This window comes from Narcine bancroftii, chromosome 2 (genome assembly GCF_036971445.1).
Source record: "Narcine bancroftii isolate sNarBan1 chromosome 2, sNarBan1.hap1, whole genome shotgun sequence".
Taxonomy (NCBI): Eukaryota; Metazoa; Chordata; class Chondrichthyes; order Torpediniformes; family Narcinidae; genus Narcine; species Narcine bancroftii.
In genome coordinates, this window is record NC_091470.1 from 292,011,103 (window position 1) to 292,038,330 (window position 27,228).

The window sequence follows — 27,228 nt, forward strand, 5'->3', positions numbered from 1 at the left end:
ACATGTTTGGATTTTCATCTTTCATTAATTTTAAACATCCTGCAGCACAAGATATAATGTTTCCTTTTGGTATTTAATTTTCGTCCAGATAATTTTTGAGTTTGCTGTAGATATCAACTGCAGTAGTGATTATTTCTAATGATTCACAAAATAACATCTCTTCTTGAAGCTCTTCCTGATCAATATATTTCACGTATGCCAATAACAGAGCCTCACTGTCCCATACGGTAGATTCATCCAGTTGTATTGAGAACTTACATGATTTCAACTTCTCAATAAGATGTTTTTCAACATCTTGACCCATGTCATCTATTCTGTTGCAGACACTTATTTCCCAGTGCTTGGACATCTTTGTCATCCTTTTGCAGAACTGTTTTGAGAAACAATGATATTGTGGGTTTAATCAGTTCCTCCCCAATCGTATGATTCTTCTCATGTTTTGCTATCAGCAGAGAAATTTCATAGGGTACAATTCAAGAGTACAATTCAGGGCTGTAGTTTGCGCAGCAAATAATGAAGTGATTTTTGATCTACTTTCAAACTTCTCTTTCAGTGATTTAAAATATTCCAATTTTGAATTTACATGGTTAGGATGTTTTACCCTCAAATGAACTTCAAGACAGCCTGCTTTCATTATTACATTATTTCATTTGTCAAAGTCTGTTGGCATAATAGGCAAAAAGGTGCATGTTCATCATGTACAGCAAACTTCAAGAACTCCACTGAATATTGATGAAGCTTTTGCTTGCTTGGTCTGCTCATTTTGAATATAAAACAGCATAAGCTCCCTGAAACAGATTAACATAACAGCGCAAGCTCCCTAAAACAGATTAATATTTTATTGTCTTAGAATTTAAAAATGTAATAAAAATAATGATCGAATCAAAGGAAAATACTGACCCTAAAAAAAATGGAAAAAAAAACACTAGCGTGGTTTCTGACATTTTTTCCCCTCGCAGAGAGTACATTAAAACTATGCTAGCCTCATGTTTTACTTTCTGGGGTCCCTATTATTTTCCAATTTTGGTGTCCCCCTCAGGCCAGTGCCTGGGGTTTCCCCCCCCCCCCCAATCAATATGCTAGGGCATAAAGATACATACAGATACAGGTCTCACTCACTACTGAACTGAAAAAGTAAAGAGGTATGGACAGAAACATGATTGTTGAGATAATTTGGAATCCTCATCACCAATGAGATAATTTGGAATGGATGATAATAAGACCGGTCATAAAAACTAATTATAATGTTAACCAAGGATAACAACAGTTAAAATAAGAGCAACATTGGAAGAGCAAAAACACGTTATGAGAATAAAAAGAACAAAGTGATTTCATTGGAAGTTACCACAATTGTGCTATACTGACAGTTGTGCCAAGTCACATCTTTCACACCAACATAAGTTTTTTTTTCAAACCAACCTTTTAATTATTTCCCAAAATATTCCTACGCCCCACTAAAATATTTCTTTGCCTCACCTTTAGAATTTATGCTTTAAGTGGCTGTAAGATCAATCTTCATCTCCTTTGGATCCACCATCTCTTTGTACCCACGGTCTCCTCCTTGGCATGCAGCTTTTTGGGCTGATGCCTTTTTCTGCCACACATCACCATCTGGTGAAATCTTGTGGAGAATTATGCAACCCTCATTTCTGTTCTTATTTCTGAATATAACCCACAACAATATTATTTCAAACTGGATTTTTACAATTTTTTTAGGAGTTTTTTTTGCAATTGTGCATTAACATGAATCACACCAAATATTGGTGCAACCCAACTTTAAGGAACATGTGACACATGTATAACAAATTCAAACATGTTTATAAGATTTTGTTTTAAATAAATTCATCATAATGGTCAACAATTAGAAGTTAAGAAAGTTTATCAGCACTCCAGAATGGATGGAGAGAAGTTAAATTAACAAATTCAGAAATTGACAAACTAAATTGCCTCCACCTACCTGCTTCCATTTTAATTCGGTCAGGTTTCTCTGGAGAGATAGGTCTGAAATTCTAATATTTAAATAACACTCTTTTAATGAGATTTTGGCAGCAGGTTGAAATTAATTCCTCCCGCAGAAGAACCCTGGGGTTTGAGTAACTCATCAGTAAAAAGGAGGTGAACATGTGTGGAAATTCATAAAGTTGATTAAAGGCTAGGAAGGTTGTTATGAATGAAAGCTCAATGCTCACAGTTACCTTCTCATTCCCTGTGGAATTAGTTTGGACAAAAATTGTGAAAGAGCAGTATGGTAGGTGGTGCCGTGGTTGTTTTGAAATGGACCTGACATTAAGGAAGCAAGTGATGGAGATGGACAAATTTATCTCAATAAATAAATGAATAGAAACATAGAAGATAGGAGCAGGAGTAGGTCATTCGACTCTTCGAGCCTGCTCCGCCATTCAACGAGATCATGGCTGATCTTAAAGTTCAGTACCCCGTCCCGCCTTCTCTCCGTAACCTTTAATACCCTTATACTGAAGAAATATATCTAATTCCCTCTTAAATATATTTAATAAACCTGCCTCTACTGCCCTCTGTGGCAATGAATTCCACAGGTTCACCACCCTCTGGGTATAGAAATTTCTCCTCATCTCGGTCCTAAATGGTTTGCCTATTATCCTCAAACCATGGCCCCGGGTTCTGGATTTTCCCATCATTGGAAACATCCCATCTGCATCCATTCTGTCCAGTCCTGCCAGAATTTTATATGTCTCTATGAGATCCCCTCTCAATCTTCTAAACTCCAGGGAGTACAATCCCATTTGCGCAATCTTTCCTCATAAGTCATTCTTGCCATTCCAGGTATCAGCCTGGTGAATTGCCTCTGCACTCCCTCCATTGCAAGAACATCCTTCCTTAGATAAGGTGACCAAAACTGCACACAATACTCCAGGTGGGGTCTCACCAAGACCCTGTACAGCTGCAGTAAGGTATCCTTGTTCCTATACTCAAACCCTCTTGATATGAAGGCCAACATACCATTTGCCTTTTTAACCGCCTGCTGTACCTGCATGCTCGGCTTCAGAGACTGGTGTACAAGTACCTTCCTTTGGAAATTTCGGCACATTAATTTCTGGATGGGTTGTATGACAATAGAGAAAAATTCTTTAAAAAGGTGAAGAAGGAAGGAAAAGCCACAATCTTTTAATGTACCAAACTGATTTACAATGCTAAATATTGAAAAATAGGCATTAGATTAGGGGAAAAGTTGAAATATTACTTACACACTTTACAAAAAATAGAATAGATATTATATTAAAATCCATAATTTAAAAAAAATCTCCATAAGAGAATTGCAATTCATTTAATAAAAGAAAGAAATAGCGACAGGGGTAGCCTTTAAATCCCCATGACCCTGCACAATCAGTCACTAAAATCACTATAGATCCCAGTCCTCAATTCTACTTTCCACTAGATCCTTGCATACTTGTACATGTATTATTGAAAACATTATCTATAGTAGTCTTAGACATATTCAGTCATTGAATATCCACTTCGTGGCTGGAGGGTTCCAAAGATTTACTACCCTTTGCATTAAAAAATTTCTTCACATTTTATTCCTTATTGAATGACCACTTTAACCTGAAAACATGTGCTTGCTCTCCTCTTTTTCAAAAAAAGGATAAAATAGAGTCACAAATTCTTATTGACATCACCTCAAATTCTTCTGATCTGTGAGTATAAGCCACTGTTATACAATTAATCTTCTTCATAGGTCAACATCCCTCATTCATTCGATCAATCCATTGGAGCTATTCTGCACTGGTGCAACGATTTCTTTCATTACAGAAAATGATAAACAGAACTACAAATGAGGTCTCACCAGGGCCTGCTGAAATCTCACTTTTGTACCCCAAGCCATTTAAACGAAGGTCAGCATATCATGGTGGGTCACACGTGTTTCCATGTGGACTACTGGTGGGCCAAGGTATGTTAGGCCAGATGTCAGGTGGGCCTTAGACTGAAAATAGTTGAGAAACACTAGGCAAAGGAATTTAATCTCAACCTGTCTACTGTACTAAATATTATTGTGTCATTTAGCACAGGCCATGTGGATAACCAGATTTGTTCCAATACTTCTGGACCTGCAGAATGACTTCACGTTTTTAGTATTACTCCTATTTGTGCATCTGGACCTGCAAACTGTTCAAGTATTCACACAGATTCAGATTTAGTAAGACAAATGAAGCCTATTTTTGTATTAATTAAAGGGAGCTAGCCACATCTAGTGCATGGTCACTGAGAATGAGGCATCAACCTTCTTTAGTACCATAGAACATTATGGCACAGAAACAAGCCCTTCGGGCTTCTAGGCTCTGCTGAACTATTTTTCTGCCTGATCCCACTACGCTGTGCCCCGTCCATAGCCCTCCATAAACCTCCCATCCAAATTCTTCTTAAATGTTAAAATCGAGTCCACATTCACCACTTGGCAGCTCGTTCCACACTCCCATCACTGCATAAAGAAGTGCCCCTAATGTTACCCCTAAATTTTTCCCCTTTTACCCTTAACCCATGTCTCCTGGTTTGTATCTCATCTACCCTCAGTGGGAAAAGGCTATCTACATTTACTCTGTGTATAATTTTAAATACCTCCATCAAATCTCCTGCCATCCTTCTACACTGCAACCCATTTCCTGAAATCCAGCAACATCTTGGTAAATCTTCTCTGTATTCTTTCAATCTTACAGTTAAGTGACCAAAACTGCACACAATATTCCAAATTTGGCCTCACTAATTATACAACTTTACCATAACATCCCAGCTCCTATACTCAATACTTTGATTAATGGAGGCCAAAATGCCAAAACCTCTCATTACAACCCTATCCACTGTTGACACCACTTTCAGGGAATTATGTATCTGTATTCCCAGATCCCTCTGTTCTACCGCACTGCTCAGTGCCCTACCATGTACGGAGTATGTCATTTCTTGGTTTATCCTTCTAAAATGCAACACCTCACACTTGTCTGCATTAACCTCCATCTGCCATTTTCAGCCCATTTTTCCAGCTAGTCTACAACCCTCTGCCTGGAGATGCTCTCCTTCCAGTATTTTCTGCTCTCCTCTATTATGATCACTAAGTAGAGAATACTGATCAAAATTTCTTCCATTGTCTCTTCAAACCATGTATTGCAAGTTGAGGGTGTGATTGGGAGGAGGACCACACTGGGACAAAAAAAAATCAAGCATTTCTCGTGATCTTGGTATCCCTCAAGTTGCTGGAAGTTCAAGTGGAATTCAAAATTAAACTGCATTGAAAACACTTGAATAACTTCAGTGGTCTCTTACGTAGGTTTCTCCAATTTACAGGCAACCTAGTCAAATTGCCAACAAATATATCACTCTTCCTGCTGCTTTTAATACAAGATAATGAGATCCTCACAGATTTATCGAGAAGTCTCTTGGAAAATTTCAGATCAGTCAAAACAAAAACTACTGAACAGCCATTGCAGGGTGGAAACCGACCCTGCAAAAGTATGCTGAACACCATCTGTTGAGAGACTACTCTAAATTAACCTACTCCTCAAGCTTATATTGCAAGCCTTGTATCTATGTTACTCTAGAACCACTTCACATTGTTTACAAAATGCATAAAAGTGTTTTGTGATCTGTAGAAAGGAAATTAAAATAAACTTTTATTTTAGAATTAGATTAGGGAATGGATATAGTAAAAGTGAACTGTGGTCCAACCACCACTGGGTTCAAAATGAAAAATTTATTAATAGGATAAGAATGCAGGGCCAAGAAAATAATAATTAGTCAAGCATGCTTGTTTTCTTCATTGATCTTGCATTTTAGGAACTGTTGAACCACATGTTTTAACTCTCTAGTAAAATGAGGAATTGTTAATACCTCAATTCAGCTGGTCATTGATTGCCCAGGAACACAGAAGGTTCCAGAAGGTAACAAACATAGCCAGTACCATCGCAAGCTCCGAGCTCATATTTATTGAAGGCATCTATGTTAGGAACTATCGCAAGAAGACAGCCAACATCATGAAGATTCGCATCATCCTGGTCACAACCTTCCCTTACTGCTACTTTCAGGCAGAAGTCCCTTTATTACACTAATCAGGGACTGCTCAGACACCACTAAAGGATTGTGTGCACTATTGCAATGTCACTTTTTTAAAAATTACTGATCATTTAGAACCACAGAACACGTCAGCACAGAAACAGGATCTTCGACCCATATAGATTGTGTCAAATTATTATTTTGCCTAGACCCACTGACCAGGACACAGATCATAGCCCTCCATTCTTCTCCCATTCATGAACCATTTTTTCTTATTTGTCAAAAATCGAGCCAGAAGCTGGCAGCTCGTTTCACACTCGCACCACTCTGCGTGAAGTTCCCTCTAATATTCTCTTTAAGCGTTTCACCTTTCATCCTTAGCTCACGTCCTCTAGATCTTGTCTCACCTAATCTCAGTGGAAAAACCTGCTTATAATTACTCTATCTATACCCATCATAATTTTGATTACCTCTGTCAAATCTCCCTTAATTCTCTGGTTGTTCAGCATTCTCACTGCCTGTGGGAAAAAACTGTTACTCAGCCTGGTGGTGCTGGCTCTGATACTCCTGTATCTCTTTTTCGACCAGAGCAGCTGAAAGATGTGTGCAGAGTGGAAGGGATCCTCCATGTTGATTGGGGGGGGGGGGGGGGGGAGGGAAACTCCAGTGGTCCTCTGTCACTCTAATGGTCCTGCGGATTGACCTCCAATCCATTTCTCTGCATAAACTGTACCGCACTGTGATGTAGCTAGCCTGAATGCTCTTGATAGCACTCCTATAGAAGCTTGACATAATAGTGGCTGGTAGCCTTGCCAGGTTCAGTCTTCTCAGGAAGTCCAGTCACTGTTGTGTCTTCCTAACAAGTGAGGAGATGTCGAGTGTCCACGATAGGTCACTAATTAAGTGAACACCAAGGAATTTGGTGCTCTGCACTCTCTACTACAGAGTTGTTGATGTGTAGTGGAGGGTGGTCATTCCTGGTCCTCCTGAAGTCCACAATCTTCTTCATCTTTTCCATGTTGAGATTCGGGTTGTTATTCTCACACCATTTCATGAGATTTTCCACCTCTTTGGTGTAGTTCAATTCATTGTTGTTGATGAGTCCAACTACTGTGGTGTCATCTGCAAACTTGATGACACTGTTGGAGCTGGATCTGGTGATGCAGTCATGGGTCAGTAATGTGAACAGGAGTAGGCTGAACACACAGCCCTGAGGTATGCCAATGCTCAGCGTGATGGTGCTTGATGTTCTGTTGCCAACCAGGACAGACTGTGATCTTTCCATTAGGAAGTCCAGAATCTAGTTACAGAGAGGGGTGTTGAGTCCCAGCAAGGACAGCTTTTCCAGCAGCCTCTGGGAAATTATTATATTAAATGCTGAGCTGAAGTCAAGCTGGTGTATGAGGCATCGTTCTCCAGGTGGGTCAGGACATTCGACTATGGAATGGTTTCTTATATTGGCAAATTGAAATAGGTCCAGCATCTCTGGGAGGTGAGCACTGATGTGTTCCATCACCAGATGCTGGAAGCATTTCATAATGGTGAAGGTCAGTGCCACAGGGTGGTAGTCATTGAAGCTGTTATTTTCACCCTTTTGGATACCAGGATGATGGTGGCTGTCTTGAACCCTGTAGGAACAAGAGATTGCTGCAGTGAGGCATTGAAAATGTCTGTGTGGTGATATGTAATTACACCACTAGGTCACCAGGGGTCATCCCGGTGACCTTGTATATAAAGCAGTCCAGAGCTACAGTCTAGCCTTCCAGATTCATCTTGCAGAGAGACAAGACCTCTTAGTGTACATATTAGTTTATTAAAGTTGTCTTATACTTGCACTGCTGATGTGGTTATTGTCAGTACAATTTAATAAACTAATATGATAGCTACTAGGATGGAAGCTGTTTCTGCTCCAACACGCATTCCCAACCACCTGGAGACTCTTCCTGAGGAATGGAATCTGGGACGACCAGCACACACATGCATCAGAGGGCAGAGATGGCGAGGGACCGCTGGACTGGAATTGTGGTGGAATGCGGGGAAGTCCACAGAAGTAGGATAGGGCAGGTAAGAAATGGCAAAGAGCCCTGCCTGCCTGTGGGTTCACCGGTACAGGTGCCACCGACCCTAAACCCCGGTCTCATCAGAAAGGGGCCACTACAAGCACGGGTGGAAGGATTTCCACAAGTCGCGCTCCCGATCGCCACGTATGTGCAGAATTCCCAACCACTCCAGAGCCAGGGAAAGCAGACACGGCTACCATCACTCCCCCAGCAGCAGTTTCCCCAGTACCATGGAGACCTGACGCTACTGCTGGCATCCCCCTAAGCCCGCTGCAAACGTCTCAAAGTCAGAGACTCAGCCAAGCACCCAGGTTACTCCTCCAGCAGACACAAGCCCCACAGAGGCTCGACCAGGAGCTCCCAGTACCCCAGGATCTGCCCTTGCTACACCTAGACCCAGAGACCACGTGGAGACCAGGAACGACCCCCGAAGTTCCCCCACATTACCTAAGGGACCAGAGACTGCGGCTTAGCCATGTGCTGTGACCAGACAGGCTGGAGATCAACCCCAAAAATACTTCGGCCGCTGGCAGAGATGCTTTCTGAATTACGTGGAAGGTGCTGAGGCATCGGATAAAGAGCTATTAATGCTGCTGTTAGCACAGCTGGGAGACCACCCTTATATAGGATGCCAGTCCTACCAAGAGGCAATGAGCACTTTACAGAGGCATTACAGTAAGGGGCATAGCGAACTCCACTCCCGGTACAGGCTCATGACCAGTTCACAACAAGTAGGGGAGTCTGCCAGAGACTTTATACTCTCTCTGAAAGACCTGGCGAGAGGCTGCAACTTTAAAGCAGTATCAGCTCAGGAGTATGCGGAGGACCTTATGAGGGACAGAATTGTTGCGGGCATGCGGTCCGTAGATGAATCAATCCAGTTTCAAGTAGAAACGGATGCATCTGATGTGGCTCTGGCAGCCACCCTAAACCAAGATGGATGACCGGTGGCCTTTTTCTCGTGAACCCTACAGGGGTCAGAGGTAAGACACTCGGCAGTAGAGAAGGAAGCCCTAGCCATTGTGGAAGCAGTAAGGCACTGGCGACATTATCTGGTGTGCAAACACTTCACCCTCGTCACGGACCAACGGTCTGTGGCTTTTATGTTCAATAACCAGAACAGGGGGAAGAATTAAGAACGACAAAATCCTGCGCTGGCGGATAGAATTGTCTACATTTAACTATGACATTCTATACCGCCCCAGGAGACTCAACGAGCCCCTGGACGCATTGTCCAGAGGCACTTGTGCCATCCTTAACCACACCTCCAAGTTGCAGAGCTTGCGCAATGAGCTGGGCCACCCTGGGGTTGCTAGACTGTTTCACTTCATTAAAGCCCAAAACCTCCCATTTTCGGGAGAGGAAGTGAGGTCAGTGAACAAGAGTTGCCCCATCTGTCCGGAATGCAAACCGCAATTTTACCGGCCAGACAAAGCCACCCTGATAAAACCTATCAAACCTTTTGAGTGCCTCAGCCTCAATTTTAAAGGCCTGCTCCCAACCAATAATACAAATGTCTATTTCCTAAACGTGATAGATGAATATTCCCATTTCCCCTTCGCAATCCCATGTTCTGATGTATCATCAGCCACTGTTATAAAATGCCTCCAACCCATCTTCAGCATATTTGGGTACCCAAACTACATACACACAGACAGGGGTGCTGCATTTATGAGCGCAGAAGTACAGCAGTACCTACACGAGAGAGGGATTGCTACCAGCCGCACTACAAGTTACAATCCCAGGAGGAATGGACAAGTTGAAAGGGAAAATGCCACTATCTGGAAAATGGTCCTCTTGACCTTAGAAGCAAAAGATCTGCCTGTTACTAGATGCCAAGAAGTGTTGCCAGAAGCCCTACACTTTATACATTCTTTGTTGTGTACTGCCACTAACATGACCCCACATGACCGTATCTTTTCTTTCACAAGGAAAGCCATGAGTGCTGCCTAAATGGATGATGACACCGGGACCTGTTCTCCTTCAGAAGCACTGCAGACCCCACAAAGTGGACCCGCTGGTGGATCAAGTGGAGTTGAGGCACGCGAACCCTCAGTACCCCTTCGTCACATTCCCAGATGGAAGAGAAGACTCGGTGGCCACCAGGGATTTCGCGTTGGTGAGCATCGCGGAGGAAACACTGATGTCTACGGATCAACATGGAGCGCAGCAGCAGTCACTAGAACAGTCGTCCATTGAGTCACCCCAGAGGACTAGACCACCCAACCCGGAAATCAAGACCCTGGGTACGCCCGCCCCACAAAATATCACCACCCTAGACTTGATATTAGGACCTAATCCCATACAAGAGGATCCCCAGCCCACACGGCCATCTAGTACTTCCCACTTCCACACCTCCACCAAGAAAGGCCGAAAGGCAGACCACACTCCCCACCCCTATATCACTACCAAAGGAGGTTCAGAAGGCAACGGAAGCCACAAAAAATTTTGGACTTATGAACTTACAAACAAGGGAAGGAGGACGGTTTGGGGGGGGGGGGGGCGGAGGGAATAACAATTTTTTACAGGGGGGGTCAATATAATCTCATCACTAGGTCATCAGGGGACATCCCGGTGACCTTGTATATAAAGCAGTCCAGAGCTACAGTCTAGCCTTCCAGGTTCATCTTGCAGAGAGACAAGACCTCTTACTGTACATATTAGTTTATTAAAGCTGTCTTATACTTGGACTGCTGGTGTGGTTATTGTCAGTACAGTCTGTGAAGACCTCCATCAATTGGTTTGTGTCGTCCTTCAGTACCCAACCAGGTATGTTGTCTGGTCTCACTGCCTTGTGTGGCTTCCCCTTGGACAAGGTTCTCCTAACCTTGGCTGTGGCTATGCAGGGAGCCTGTTCATTGGAGGACGCAGAGCTCTCTTTTCATCTCTATTCTCATCAATCCATGCACTGCCATTTTCATGGGCTAGCAATTTTGCTAATATAGCTGAGGAAGTTCATTCAAAAGGACATATAAAATGACACAGCAACAGATCAGTAGGAATTGTGCAATTGACAGCTTTTCACATAGCACATGTGTGCTCCTTGAAGCAGTCCTTGCCTTTCCAAGGACTGTGGAGAGAAAGAAGCGACAAAAGATGGGCACCTGGCAGCTCCCTATATTCCAGTGCATTTCTAGAAACAAGCTGCATCTGCTCCAAAGTCATCAGACTGATTTAAGTGAAGTGTGGTTGATTGTTTTCTTCTTTAGTCTATCTCAATCAAAGGATTATTGATTTATTCCTGAGAATGCATTTAGGAAATTGATCAATTAATTAGATTTTCAATCAGTGAATTAGTAGATACTTAATACCTTTTTTCATTCAATCCAGCTTGAATTTGAAAGATAAAATAACAGCCTTTTAATCTCTGGGACTGCTGTTTACCTGGTTGAAACTACATGAAATAGTCAATAGCAGATTATTTTGCAATGAATCATTCATTTATTACAAACTAAGTCTAGGTCTGCTTGAAAATATTGAGCAGCAATGCTTCCTTCATGGACCTTTCTTCTCCGATTACTGAACAGTGTTCCCTCAGCAACAGGATATTGAAGGAGGGACTCTCAGATAGGAATATCTAGGCAAGTTTCACCAAAAACTTGGCAAGAGAATTAAAACCTCTGAGATGTAACAACTAGAGTAAATTAACCCTGGGTGTCAGGCTGCGATGGAAACTGATCACTGGAAGTAGAATTAATTATTCAGGCAGCTGAATCCTTGGAGTATTCCAGCAATTTGTTTATTCCAGACTATCTTTATCCCTGTTAACTAATTATTGCTTCAATGTAATAAATTTGTTTTCCCTTCATTATTGATTTATTTGATTAAATAATTATTGAGCTATTTTTGTGTAAGAATTTATATAGAGAGTTGATCAATTATTTTGTTTTCTACTCAATTAATTAATAATTGCTTGCATAATATTTTTTATTTCAGCGAACCTGAAAAATTTAAAATATTTATTTACGTGTTGATTGTTATTTATTGAGATTAAATATCCATGAAGTGGTAATTTGACTGAGTTGAACTAAGACATACCTCATTTATCCTTGCAACAGGATTTCGTCTCTCCCTCTGCTTCAACCTACCTGCTTTTAATGTACTCATTTGTGCCATTGTTATTTTCACACAAAATTACTCTTATGCTCTCCAGGATAGTCTACTAACCTTCAACCTCTATTAACATTGAAACCATTTCATCCTACCTTGTGGTATTACCTTGATGTTTAGTTTGTGCAGATACTTGACAATACACTGGAGAATTTTTTTTTATCTTCAGCTAGGTGGTAACAGATCTGAGCTGGTTTTCCATTATCTCAGAAAATGCTGGAAACAATCAGGTCAGATGGTAGCATTCTGTTCTGAACCCTTCATCGGGATTGAGAAGGAGAGACAACAACTTTATCCAATGGTGGCCAGGAAGGATGGATAGAACAAAGGGAAAAGCTCTGATTGGGTGAGATCAAATGAGTTAAACTAATATACTTCTTTGTCTGCAATATGTGTTGTTAATAACAGGGTCTGCCCAGCTAAATTGGAGAAAAAGAAAAACAGCCAAATTCACAGATGGTTGACAGGCAGAAATGACCTGTTCTGACAGGATTAAAAAAACAATTTACCCAAAGGTAGAGAATTCAGTATTGAGTCAGAAAGTTGCAACATTCTCAGACAGAAGATTGGGTGTTGCTCTTTGAGACTTGTAACAGTTCAGGTGACCACAAGGAGGTGGGTTACAGTGGGAGAGGGAGGGAGGGAGAGAGAATTAAAGTGAAAGGTTATTGGAAACTCGGTGTGATGCTTTCAGACTCAATGCAAATGCTCTGCAAAGCAGGCAAAATTTGTTTTTTTTTATTATTTATAGAGTCTGTAGATTTTTTACTTACATATATCAGTTATCCATTCATTGTAAAACCTACCTGATGTTCTTTCAATTTCATGCAACAAACTCAGGAAGTTTCCATTAAAGGCAAATAATTGACTCTTGCAGATTATCACCCTGATGGCAAAGTTGAAAATAACTCCTAGATTCTTTGGCCTGGTCAAATGTTTTGCTGGAGGGAAGTTGTAACAGTTATATGTGGAGAAACACATAGCATTCCTGTCTGTCTAGAATATTTGGGTTTGTGGGTGATCGCATGTCCTCCCCACCTGAAACTTATTCAGAAGTCACATTGCTTGTCAATCAAGGTTGGACTCCAGCCACCCATTAGTCAACACCTCGCCATTGGCTAATTTAAATTGCCTAGGATAATTATTGGCTAGATGCCCAGTTCAGAACTATATAAAACATTGATGCATAGTATATTCTTGCTCTCTACTTTGTGGTCCAAGCCCTGGATATCACTCTATGCCAAGTCAGTACTGTGGATAATGCTTGAAGTGTCATAGGTAAGGTATGGACTACACTGAAACTGATCCATAATACTACTATAGATTAGTACTTGTAGAGAGTTGTACTCCTGTTGGTTCAGGGATCTGGGTTTGTGTGTGAAAGTCCCTGTCTGTAGAGTGTGTGTGTATAGAGTATAAAAGGCCACTAGTATTAGAGTCCAATCTAGGTCCAATGTGAATGTCTATATCATTGTTTAAGCAATATAGTTATTGAGTACTATTTGACCTACTCCCATTTGTCTTCTGTGTGTTAAAGTTGTATATGATTGTAACACTTCTGACCAGACTTGTCTCTCTCTGTGAATCCACTCAACCTGATACTCTTCCCAACAAGCAGTTACAAAATCTCATAAAATGTAATTGTTCATTGTAGTGATCTCCACATGGCAGCACCACTTTGATTTCTGCAGTTACTATCATATCATGGGATGACAATGCTGTTATTCACTCACTTTTTCATGTTTCCATAAGCTACAGCTTGGTTTCAAGCTGTTTGATTAAAAACCATTTTAAAAACTCAAAAGTTTTATTTATCATGTCTTTACAATATCAGAAAAAATTGCATTAATTTTTTTGATGACTTGAACTACAAATAGCTTTGGAACTTTCAGGAAACAGCACACTTTAAAGGAAATGTCTGCTTGTATATGGAAGGAAAGGTTAATTCCACTTTTGTCATGAATACTACGACCACTGCCCATGTCCATTTTAGATTTTATGTACCTGGTTGATAGGCTCTATCAATAACTCCAAAGTTGTAGTGTGAAGAACGATAGGCTTTATTATACTTTAGATGTAGCTGGCCTGATTCCAAGTGCTTGACTGAGGAGAGGGAGGTCAACCTTTATTTCAGGGTCACAACGGAAGGAGTTACCAAGGAGTGAGTCAACAGTGGGGGAATGGGCCAGCTATCCATTGGTAGTTACGTGTTTGTATCACACACTTGTTATATTGCTTCTTTGATTAGCCTCCGATGATTTTTAGATGAAGTGTTGTGGATAGTGTAGAAGGTTGTCGGGTTACAACAGGATATAAATAGGGTAAATAGGGTACAGAGTTGGGTGGAAAAGTGGTAGATGGAGTTTAATCTCTAGCACCGCATCTGGCAATGCATTCTAGGCACCCACTACACTCTGTTTAAAAACTTACCCCTCATGTCTTCCTCCTAAACTTTCCTCTCCTCACCTTCTATAGATGTCCTCTAGTGTTTGCTACTCTTTCCCCAGGGAAAAAGGTTCTGGCTGCCCACATTATCTATGCCTCTTATAATCTTCCAGACCTTTATTAAATCTCATCCATCTTTCCTTGAAAGAGAGAAGCCCTCTCTCTGCTAACCTTGCCTCATAAGACATGTTCTCCAATCTAGGCAACATCCTGGTAAATCTTCTCTGCATCCTCAACATAGCTTCTACATCATTCCTATAATGAGGTAACCAGAAATGAACACAATATTCCAAGTGTGGTCTAACCAGAGTTTTATAGAGCTATATCATTACCTCAAAAACTCTTGAAATCAAACCCATGACTAATGAAGGGTAGCATACTGTAAGCCTTCTTAACTACCCTACAAGTGTGAAAAGATGCATTTTGGTAGGTCAAATTTGAAAACAAAGTTTTCAAATGTACATGGTTAATGGCAGGAATATTAACAGTGTGAAAGAACAGAGGGACCTTAGGGTCCAAATCCATAGATGTCTTAAGGTTGCTGTGCAGGTTGATAGGGTAGTTAAGGCAGCCAACATACTGAAGAATACATCATACCTTGGACACACTCTCCTCCCATTACTCAAGAGTGTGAAATTGTGCACAACAGGCTAAAAGACTGTTTCTTCTGTGCAGCCATTAGACATTTGAATGAATCCCATAAAAATGCCACCATGCTGCCCTTGCTTGGTACAAACTGATATTTTCATTCATTATAACTGTATACTCTGTCGGTATGGCTGCTCTCAGAAGAATTCTTCTCATGTTTAAAATGTAATGTGACAAATAAACTTGAAACTTTTTTTCCAAGCCTCTATGGGCACAATTTTACAAGGAATAAATCACTGGTTCTATTATTAGGAAAGTCTATAAATTGACTGTCACATGTACCAATTCTAATAGAAGCAATTGCACTGGCATGATATGAAATTAATGAGAAACATGAAATGCAAAAATGGTTTATCTCATGAGTGGACATGCTTGTTTTGCACTGAATGAAAGGAAAAGTACAAATTATAAATGTTCTGAAACCAGGAAATGTATCAGAACAGTACCATTTTTAATAATGGTATATTTTGCACTCTATCAGATTTGCTAACTGTGCTTGTGACCTTTCTATGTTTATTAATGTCACGTGAACAAGAATCATAGAGCAACAATATACTCAACGTGTATCAGATTTAGTTAGCTGTAAAGCTCTTCTAATCCACAATGATTCCTCCTGTGACTAAAGGTTGGTATGTGGTGTGTCATGTAATGGCTTTTTTTGGGTGGTTATCAGTCATGTGATGGAGGTCAACATGAAAAAAAAACTCATTACTAATCCATCCTGCACTTTGAAAAGTAAATCAGCATTTAGCCCAACTAGAAATTGAGGGCTTTGTCATCATCAATACCTTCTTGGAAGACCATTCTAATGGCTAACATATAACATATAGTTTTCGGAAACTTCAAACTCAAAATTGTCTACTCTGCCAATGGCGGCATCACAAAAGCAGCAATTCTTCTATTTCAGCTTGACTAATATTTCTAAAACAAGAAATTAAAACAGAATATGTCATCTAGAACTACACCATGGGAGTTCTGATATGAGAGGTAAAGAACCATTCAAACCCAACCTAGGTAAGTAATGATTTTCCAGAAACTGTAGATTGAACACAGAGGCCAAGTTGAGCTGAAAATACACAGGATGCTTCACATCCTCCATAAATACATGTACTTTCCATTTAAATTATATATATGCCTTTCCTACTTTCACTGCTGCAATGCTAGGGAAAATAATAAACATCCAATAAATAATAGAATGTTAAAATAGAAAAGAGCGCTTATCCATCCTCGGGGCTGACAAACAATATTTCTTCAGCTGTCCTCAGATGTGGTTTCTTTCTGTTTTTCCTTTCAAGAATTAAGATCCAGGTGCAAGTCAATGGGACTAGGTTCAGCACGAACTAGATGATTGAAGGCCCTTTTCCGTGCTGCAGTTCTAGGGTTCTGTCGGTTCATTATGACCAGAGGGATATCCAAGCTTCCTCTCGCGCTTCCAATTCCCAAATTCACTGTCCTTATTCCACATCAAGACCAATAAGAAATAAGGCATAACTATTAGCAACTCATAAACACAAACCGGCCCATGTCCACCCTTATCTTCCTCACTCTTACCTCATAGATACCCGATTTTTCAAAATTACTGGCTTGGAAAGGCAGCTACCTCAACCTGCACTCCTTCCTCGTCTTTTTATATATTCTGCTTCTATTGTTCAAGTTTATTTATCATCTGATTGTAACAGTACAAACCAATGAAACAGTGTTCTTTGAACCACAGTGCAAAAACAGCATGAACGGTTACAGACATAACACACAGACAAATGATACATATGCCTTCTATACATATATTAAAAATAAATGTTATTAACAAATGGTAGAGTTGCAGGGAGTTGTTTTAACAGTTCACAAGCCGATCGTAAGTCTAACTTGCCCATGGGAAGAAGCTGTTCCTCAGCCTAGTGGTTCTGGCTCCAATACTTCTCTTTCCCATTGGGAGTAGCTGAACGGTGCTGTACGCTGGGCGATAGAAGCTACTGACAGATTTTGGCGAGCTCTCCTTAAACAATGATACTGGTAAATCACATTCATGGGAGGGGAGGGGAGAAGAGAGAGAGAAACTTCAATGGTTCTCTCTGCTGCTTTTGTGATCCTGTGGATTGACCTCCAATCCAATGGTTTACAGCAACAGAACCACACTGTGAAGCAGCTGGCTTGCTCTTGATAAAGCTCCTCTAGAAAGTTTACAGAATGGTGTCCTTATTCGCCTCAGCCTTCTAAGGAAGTGCAGTCACTGTTGCACCTTCCTGACACATGAGAAATGGGGAAAATAGGAACTGTTATTGATTGGGCCACTGGGTTCTGTTTAATGGGATCACAGTCTAATAGGTTGGAAATCGGTTGTCTAAGCTGGCTAGTCTTCTTCTTCCACTGTATCTGGCCCACCTCCATACCCTCCCTTGTGCCTGTTGCAATGTGTGGTGTAGCTGCATTCACAATGGTGAGGTTGTAACTTGCAGTCATGTATTATGACTGAATACTATGATTCTTTGACTCTGTGCAATTCTAGGGGGGGGGGGAGGAATAAGAATAGAAAATTCTGGAATTGCTGAGCAGCTCAAGCAGAAAAAGTGGAGAAAGAAAAAAAATCAATATTCAAGATGATGACCTTTCATCAGAATGGAACATTATCTGAGTATGTTATTATGACAGATTGTACATAACAGCGTTCATTACGAGTTTGCAATATCCCATGAACAACTCTGGGAAAGGGGAGTTGAATGCTGAACATGGAAGTTAAAACCTAGAAGATTATGCTCAGAAGGTTAGAGATAAGGAAGGTAAAGGCACAAAATACTGCTGATGCTTGAAGCCTTGGAATTAAAATTGAAAAATTATCCTTTAAAGTATTTCAACTGTAATGGATTCAGTGACAGTTATTATCTTATTACTGTATATGGAAACTTGATGACACCACATCTTATATTTTTTAAAAAACATTGCATAGTCTTTGTGGAATTAAGACAGTCCGATGGACAAGATAGTGATCCACTGAACAAGTGCAAACATTTCATGTGTTTAAAAAGTCTTTAATGCATCAATAATGTAATTAATTTCACATCCTTATCTGAAAACTTCTTCCTACATAAATGAAAGTAAAATTTAGCCTTTTGTTAAGCCAAGGGCTTCAAATTAGTGATGTCATAATGATTCAGATTTCAGGCAGATTACAAATGCTGTTTAGCCCAAAGACTAACATATTTTACTATTATTAGTTAACTAATTATGAAGTTGGTTGCTGATAGACATTTCTCCCACGCATATGAATTTTAAAATGGGACCCTCAAAAAAAAGACATTGTTTCAAAGAGACATATCTAAAGGTTAACTGTATTTCTGTCAAGAAGCTGTCAAGAATAGAGCTAAGCAAAAAAAAAAAGAATAGAGCTAAGCTTGTTTGAACATTTCCACATCGCATACCTATGCACATTTTTGCTATTTCCTTCCTTAAATTGGCTTTGACATTTGAGTATCATGTTAATATTAAGAGAAGTTGATGTTGTAGAGCTGTAATTCATTCCACCTCATTTTATCTTGAATGGATTTAATTCCACATTTAGAAAGCAATCTAAAGGTTGTTGTATATCAGTGCCTGTCTATTCATGCTGGTAGTTTTCTGTCGCATTGATAAATAGCATCAAAGTAATCCAGTAAAAATACAAATTAAAATGCCTACTCATGATATATAACCATATAACCACTTACAGCACAGAACAGGCCAGTTCGGCCCTACTAGTCCATGCCGTAACAAATCCCCACCCTCCTAGTCCCACTGACCAGTACCCGGTCCATACCCATCCAGTCCTCTCCTCTCCATGTAACTATCCAGTCTATCCTTAAATGTGACCAACGATCCCGCCTCAACCACGTCTACCGGAAGCTCATTCCACATCCCTACCACTCTTTGCGTAAAGAAAGTTCCCCTCATGTTCCCTTTATAACTTTCCCCCTTCAATCTTAAACCATGCCCTCTAGTTTGAATCTCCCCCACTCTTAATTGAAAAAGCCTATCCACGTTTACTCTGTCTGTCCCTTTTAAAATCTTAAACACCTCTATCAAGTTTCCCCTCAATCTTCTACACTCCAGAGAAAAAAGCCCTAGTCTGCACAATCTTTCCCTATAACTCAACCTTGAAATCCTGTCAACATTCTCGTGAACCTTCTCTGCACTCTCTCTATTTTGTTTACATCTTTCCTATAATTTGGTGACCAAAACTGTACAGAGTACTCCAAATTTGGCCTCACCAATGCCTTGTACAATTTCATCATAACCTCTCTACTCTTGAATTCAATACTCCGATTTATGAAGGCTAACATTCCAAATGCCTTCTTCACCACACCATCTACCTGAGTATCAGCCTTGAGGGTACTATTTACCACAACTCCTAAATCCCTTTGTTGCTCTGAACATCTCAATAGCCTTACCATTTAATGCAAATGACCTATTTAGATTTGCCTTTCCAAAATGTAACACCTCACACTTATCTGTATTAAATTCCATCAGCCATTTCTCAGCCCACACCTCCAGCCTTCCTAAATCACCTTTTAATCTACGGTGTGGTTGATGATTAAAAGGTTTATAGATGAATGGAGTTAGGTTTACAGGGATACTGTTAACACAACTATTCCTAAAGGAAAAATGTAAAGAACAATTCCCACACAAAAGTTGGAAATGAATTTTAAGGACTAATCTCAGGATAAATATAGGAATTTTCAATTAGATAACTATGGAAATTGCAATGAATAACACTCCTCATAAATCAAACATGTTGATGACCTGTGCTATCTTCTTCAGAATCCTTCATTTTGAGGATGTCTTTGAAATCTACCTCTGATAAATTTAATTTAATGTTTAAATTGAGGTCCACTGAGTAATTTTAAGTTAAATAGTTTACGTGGTCCAATGACATGATACGGAGTGTGACTCATCCAAATGAAATCCATTAGAATGTCTTTTACATTGTAAACATTCCATAGCAGTAACACCATCTCCACACATCTTCTATCATTTGCTCAGGTTCCAGAAATGTGTGATTACAGTTCCTCTTAAATTATTTGCTTTCAATCTTTTTGCATTTACACAATTAACTCCCTAACTATCAGTTACTGCATAATTTGGTGATCGATATCACATTTTTGTAATTATTTAACAGGGGCATTTTTTATGAATTATCCATTGTCGATACTTACCTATTATTATTTATTACTATTAGTCATATTTTGGATTTATTATCAAGAGTACATGATAGCACATGCAACCCTGAGATTCCTTTCCTGTGGGCATGGCAGAATTATCACTAATTGGTGGTGCAAAAAAATAAACTGTACACAGCATAAGCAAATAAAAGAACTGTAAACAGATAGTGAATGTAAACAAACTGACTGACTGAGAGAACAAAAGGTTGCAAAGCCCAACTTGTCCTCACAGACCTAAATGCTATCCCAGCTAAGTCTAATTTTTGGGAATATCCCTCTAAACCTTATCTGTTATTGAACATTGAAATAACACCCTTCTGTTTAACTTCCTCTGGCAGCTATATAGCCATATACCTGAGCCTCTCAGGCCCTTTTTAAAAATCTCTCCGCTAAACTTTAACTCGTGCTCTCTCATTTTAGACTCCCCTTCCTTGGGGGGGAAAAAGCACTATCTCTCTTGTGTCTGTCCCTCATAATTTAAAAAATCTTTAAGGTCAATCCCAAGCCTCCATTACTCCAAGGAAAACAGACCCATTATATCCACTCTCTTTTATGCCTCACACTCTAGTCCAAACAGCATCCTTGTCAATCTTTTCTGCACCCTCAGATTTCAGATTTATTGTCAGAGTACGTACTGTACATGACATCACATACAACCCTGAGATTCTTTTTCCTGCAAGTGAGGCAGAATTATCACTTCTTGGTAGTGCAAAAAAACTGTACACAATGTACACATCTAAACAAGAACCTGTAAATAGATAATGAATGTAAACAAACTGTGCAATACAGAGAGCATAAATAAACAATAAAGTGCAAAAGTCCTTAAATGAGTCCCTGAATGAGTTTATTATTGAGGAGTATGATGGTGAAGGGGTAGCAGCTATTCCCAGAACTGGTGATGTGAGTCTTCTGATAACATGATGATCAGAACTGCACACTGTGCTCCAAGTGCCATCTAACCAATGCTTTGTACAACTGCAGCATGACATCCCATGCGTTCTGGACCCAATAGGCCTTCAGGTGAATCCAAGTGGGAAGTTTAAAAAGATCTGAACTACAATACTGATCTGTGAAAGTGGCTGGTGTGAAGTTGAAGTGCTGTGTTTGAGGTGGAAGTGACTCGAGTGGTTTTGGTAGGGAGACTGAGCAGAGGTAAGGGAGTGTGGAAGCTCTGACAGACTAAACAGCATTTTTAAAAATACAATAAGCCTGACCGGTAAGGCTGATGAACTCAGGTTTAGGCATTTGCGATTGTGACGATACAGCTATTACAGAAGCATGGCTGAGAGGTGGGCAAGACTGGCACCTCAAGCTGAATTAAAATTAATCAGAAAATTCCAAGTCCTGTAAATTGGATCCTGGATTTCCCACTTCCAGACCACAATCAGTGAGGATTGGATAAGAACATCTCCACAATCTCCATCAGCACCAGAACACCACAGGGCTACGTACCTAGTCCTCTGCTCTACTCGCTTTACACCAATGACTATGTGACTCAGAACGACAATAACATCATCTACAAATTTGCTGATGATGCCACAGTCATGGGCTGTGTAAAAAGGGGGGATGAGTCAGAGAAACTTGGCTGAATGGTGTACTAACAACAAATTCACACTCAATGTCAACAAAACCAAGGAGCTGATTGTAGACTTCAGGAAGGGAAAACCAGAGGAGTATGCTTCAGTGATCATTAGGGGAGATGGAGAGGCTGAGCAACGTTAAATGCCTGGGAGTCACTACCTTGGAGGACTTTTCCTGGACCCAACATACTAATGTTGAAGAAAGCACTTCAGCACCTCTACTTCCTCAGGAGTTTGCAGAGGTTCGGTATGACATTGGAAACCTTGGCAAACTTCTACATATATGCAGTGGAAACTGTGCTGACTGGTTGCATCATGGCCAGGTATGGGAGAACCAATACTTCAGAGCAGAAATTGTGATGAACTGCTTTCACAACTTTCTCCAATTTCTTGTGGTCTTGGATAGAGCAGCTCCCATACCAGGCTGTGATGAATCCAGACAGAATACTTACCATGGTGCATCTGTAAAAATTGGTAAGGGACCTTGGGAGCCATAATTTTTTTTTGGCTTCTAAGGAAGTGTAGGTATTTGGCACATTTTCCTCCATTGGTCATGGCACAGAATACAAGAATTTAAATATCTTGTTTCAGTTGCACAAGGCATTGGTGAGACCACGTTATGTGTAGTTCTAGTTGTCTGGCTATAGGTAGGATGTTATTAAGCTGGAAAAGGTACAGAAAAGATTTGAGGTTGTTGCCGGAACTGAATGGCTTGAGTTATAAGGAGAAACTGAATAGGTTAGGGTTGTTTCTCTGAAGTGAAAGGGTCTGAGGGAGGAGCATAGATGAGATGAATGGTCAAGATCTTTTCCCCAGGGTAGGAGAGTCTAAAACTAGAGGGCACAGGTTTAACGTGAGGGAGAAAATTTAAAGGGGACCTGAAGGGCAAGCTTTTCCACATGGACTGTGGTGGGTACAAAATGAGTGGACAAAGGAAGTGGTACTCTTAAAGGACATTTAGGCAGGTATATAGATGGGAAATGTTTAGAGGGATTTGGGCCAAATGTAAGTAAATGGGACTAGCTCAGGCAGGCTTGGGCATGATGGGCCAAATGGTCTGATACTGTGTGCTATAACTCTGACTAAGTTCTATGTTCAATACTGTGGCCAATGAAAGCAAACCTGCCATATAGCCTCTTCTCCACCCAATCTTATTGTATCACCACTTATAGGAAACTATGTACTTGCATCCCTGGGTTTCTCTGTTCAACAACATGCCCCAGACTACCTAACATTTTTAGCTTTTTTGTGACACTCTTGTTTCTTCAGCATTAATCATATTCTAATAAAAACAATGAAAAAGACTGATGGCAACATATTGATCTAAATGATTTAATTTCATGTTATGTCTTACTATTTTGTATCAAGCCTTATTTCTACCTTCAACTAACTGAAAAGTGTATCTAAATTATTGACAACTCTCGGCTGAGCCAGTTTACAATATATGTCAAGTAAGCACTTGTGTAGTATCAGGTCTCCTGTGTGAACAGATATCAAGGTGCAAAACTCAGCCCACTCTCATCAACTGAATCACTGGAGAGAATTTCTTTACAAAATATTACTGCAGATTATACGTTTAATTTTATTTGTCCATTGTTCCCTGTAGTAACCATTATACTCAAAAGCTCTTTAATTTTAGGAGGGATGTTCCCTTGAGGTAAACTTAATTATTTTATGTACAATTTGGCTTCCCAATTGTTACATTTTAAATTAATTAAGAAATAGATCATTTATTCTTTCTTTGTGTGCATTGACTGATGAAGCAGAGGTGAGTGCACTGAAGTTGATATGACTTGGATAAGAAGTATCTAATTTTTAGTTTTCTTTGTTCATCTTTGAGAATCTAACATCCAAGTACATCCAAAGCAAAATGTCATGCCAGTACCTTAGGGTTGTACAAAACTGCTAGGCCTGTTTATTCTGGTGGAAATGCCTCATGAAACAACAATGAATTTCACATGATTTTATCATGCAATTTAAACTTTCTTCAGGACAGCTAGAAGGTGGTTACAAGAGGTTGAAGAATGGTTACAGGACTTCTCAAGTCAGTGGAATGGGCGGTTTTCAAGGACTCTGCTGAGAATCTGAATGACGACACTGAGACTGTTGCATACTTCATCAAAACAGCTGTGGATGAATGAGTCCCCAACCAGAAGCCATGGATGAACAATGAAATCCAGAAACTACTGAGAGCCAGATCACAGGCATTTAAGTCCAGAGATTCAGATCAGTACAGCAGGAGCAGGTATGATCTACAGAAAGCTATCTCCTGGGTGAAGTGGAGATTCTGGATGAAAATGGAACCAACAACAAGGGACGCCCGACAGATGTGGCAGGGCCTAAATGCCATAACCTGTTACAAAACCAAATCCAGTAAAGTTGCAAAAGCAAAGCTTCACTCCCAAAGGAACTCAATGCCTTCTGCACCCGATTTGATGACAGTAACAGCAAAGACCCAGCCCTCCACATCCCCATGTCCCCTGGTGATCCCATCGTGTCCATATCTGAGAATGACGTGAATGCTGCCTTCGGGAGAGTGAATCTGAGGAAAGCATCTGGCCCGGATGAAGTACCTGGCTGAGAATTAAAAATCTGTGCTTACCAACTTACAACGGTATTCACAGATATCATCAATATCTCCAGAAGAGCATGGTACACACCTGTTTCAAATAGGCATCAGTCATACCAGTGCCAAAGAAGAGTTCAGTAACCTGCCTTAATGACTATCAACCAGTACCACTTACATCAGCAGTGATTGTGTTTTGAAAGGCTGGTGATGAAGCAGATCAGTTCCTGACTGAGCAGAGACATGGATACGTTCCAGTTTGCCTATCGTATCAACAGGTGGATGCCATCTCACTGGCTCTACACCAGGGGTCTCAAACTCAATTTACCCGGGGGCCGCTGGAGGTAGAGTCTGGGTGAGGCTGGGCCGCATCAGGTTTTCCACAAGAAAAGCTCTTACAAAAACATTCCAATGTTATCAAATGTCTTTATTTTTATCTTTTAACATAAAATAAGATGAAAAAAATAAATTAATTAACAATTCATAAGAAAAAAAATAAAATCAATCAGTAATAAATAAATAAAATGAAAATAATAATGAAAATAATAATAATACAGCAGATATAGAAGACTGAGAAACCACATATAGTTGCTGACTGGAGAAATGTAATTATTATTATTCAGATTCAAATGTCTGTATTAACAGTTCTTTAACCTTTAACTTTCTGAACATGAATGGAACATTGAACATAAACTGTTATGAACATGTCTTCTTCTGCCTACTTCTTACTGCTAGAGATCTGGCAGCGCTTCCTCTCGCATAGCCGAGCCACATTTGGCTTAAGGGAGGAGGCAGTTGAAGAATGAAGCCCTCAGTAGGGCTTGAAGATGCTCGTCAGTAAGTCTGGACCTGTACTTGGACTTATTAAAGTTCACGTGCCGAAGCGCGTGAAGCGGGAGCAGCCGTGGAAATTGCGCATGTGCCGCGTGCATATAATGACAAATATGCTTATATTCGCAATAAGCCCAGCCGATGTCCCGTCCCCGAGAGCAATATACCCCACCGTGATTGGTAGGTTTGTTCAGCTCCGCACACAACACTGAAAAGTGCCAATTATATCAAACTCGTGGGCCGCACTAACCTTAAACTTTCATATTAAGGTGGGGCCACAAACTATCATCCCGAGGGCCGCAGTTGGCCCGCGGGCCGCAAGCTTGAGACCCCTGCTCTACACAAACCCCTGGAACACCTGGACAGCAAAGATGCATACATCAGGATGCTCTTTATCCACTACAGTTCAGCATTTAACACCATCATTCCCTCAAAACTAAACAGCAAACTCCAAGACCTGGGAGTTAACACCCCACAATGTAATTGAATCATGGATTTCCTCACCTCCGAACCACAATCAGTGAAAAATGATAAGAACTTCTCCTCCACAATCTCCATCAGTATTGGAGCACCACAGGGCTGTGTTCTCATCCCCCTGCTCTATTCACTTTACACCTACAACTGTGTGGCTTGGTACAACAATAACACCATCTACAAATTTGCCAACAATACCACTGTAGTGGGCTGTATAAAGGAAGGGGATGAGTCAGCGTATAGGATGGAGGTTGAAAACTTGGCTGAATGGTGCACCAACAATAACAACTTTGCACTCAATGTCACCAAAACAAAGGAGCTGATTGTTGACTTTAGCAAAGAAAAGCCAGAGGTATATGATCCAGTGATCATTGGGAGAATCAGAGGTGGAGAGGGTGAGCACATTTTGGGAGTCACTATCTCGGAGGATCTTTCCTGGACACAACACACCAATGGCATCATGGAGAAAGCATGTCAGCATCTCTACTTCCTAAGGAGTTTGCGAAGGTTTGGTATCACATAAGAATCCCTAGCAAATTTCTACAGATGTATAGTGGAATGTATGCTGACCAGCTGCATCACGACCTGGTATGAAAACATCAATACCTGTGAGCATAAAGCTCTCCAAGAGGTAGTGGACAGAGCCCAGGACATCACAAGCAAAACCCTCCCCAATATTGACCACATCTACAAGAAGACCTGCAGTTGGAGGGCAGCAGCAGTCATCAAAGACCCACACCACCCAGCACACTCTGTTTTCACTGCTGCCATCAGGAAAATGGTATAGGTGCTACAAGACTTGCACCACCAGGTTCAGGAACAGCTGCTACCCCTCCACCATCAGACTCCTCAACAACAAACTCAATCAGAGACTCATTTAAGGACTCTTATTTATGCACTTTATTGATTTTGTTCTCTCTGTATTGCAGAGTCCAGTTGTTTACAGCTTTTTTTAATTTATATGGTTTTTTGCTGTGTACAGTTTATTTTTTGCACTACCGATTAGTGGTAATTCTGCCGTGCCTGCAGGAAAAAGGAATCTCAGCGTTGTATTTGATGTCATGTATGTACTCTGACAATAATTGTTAAATCTGATAATTAGTAGAATGTAGTACAGTAAGAGTTAGATACAGGAGAAGGCCAGCTTCCAGCAAAGCTGTCTCATCAGTCACATAACCATTCTCCTTATTCCCTCTCACATCCCCCTTAGATCATTTTCCAACTTATCTACACTTTGCGGTACTTTACAGTAATGGGATGTTGGAGGAAATCGAAGCACCTGATGTGGTGCGCTGTGGTGCAGCAAA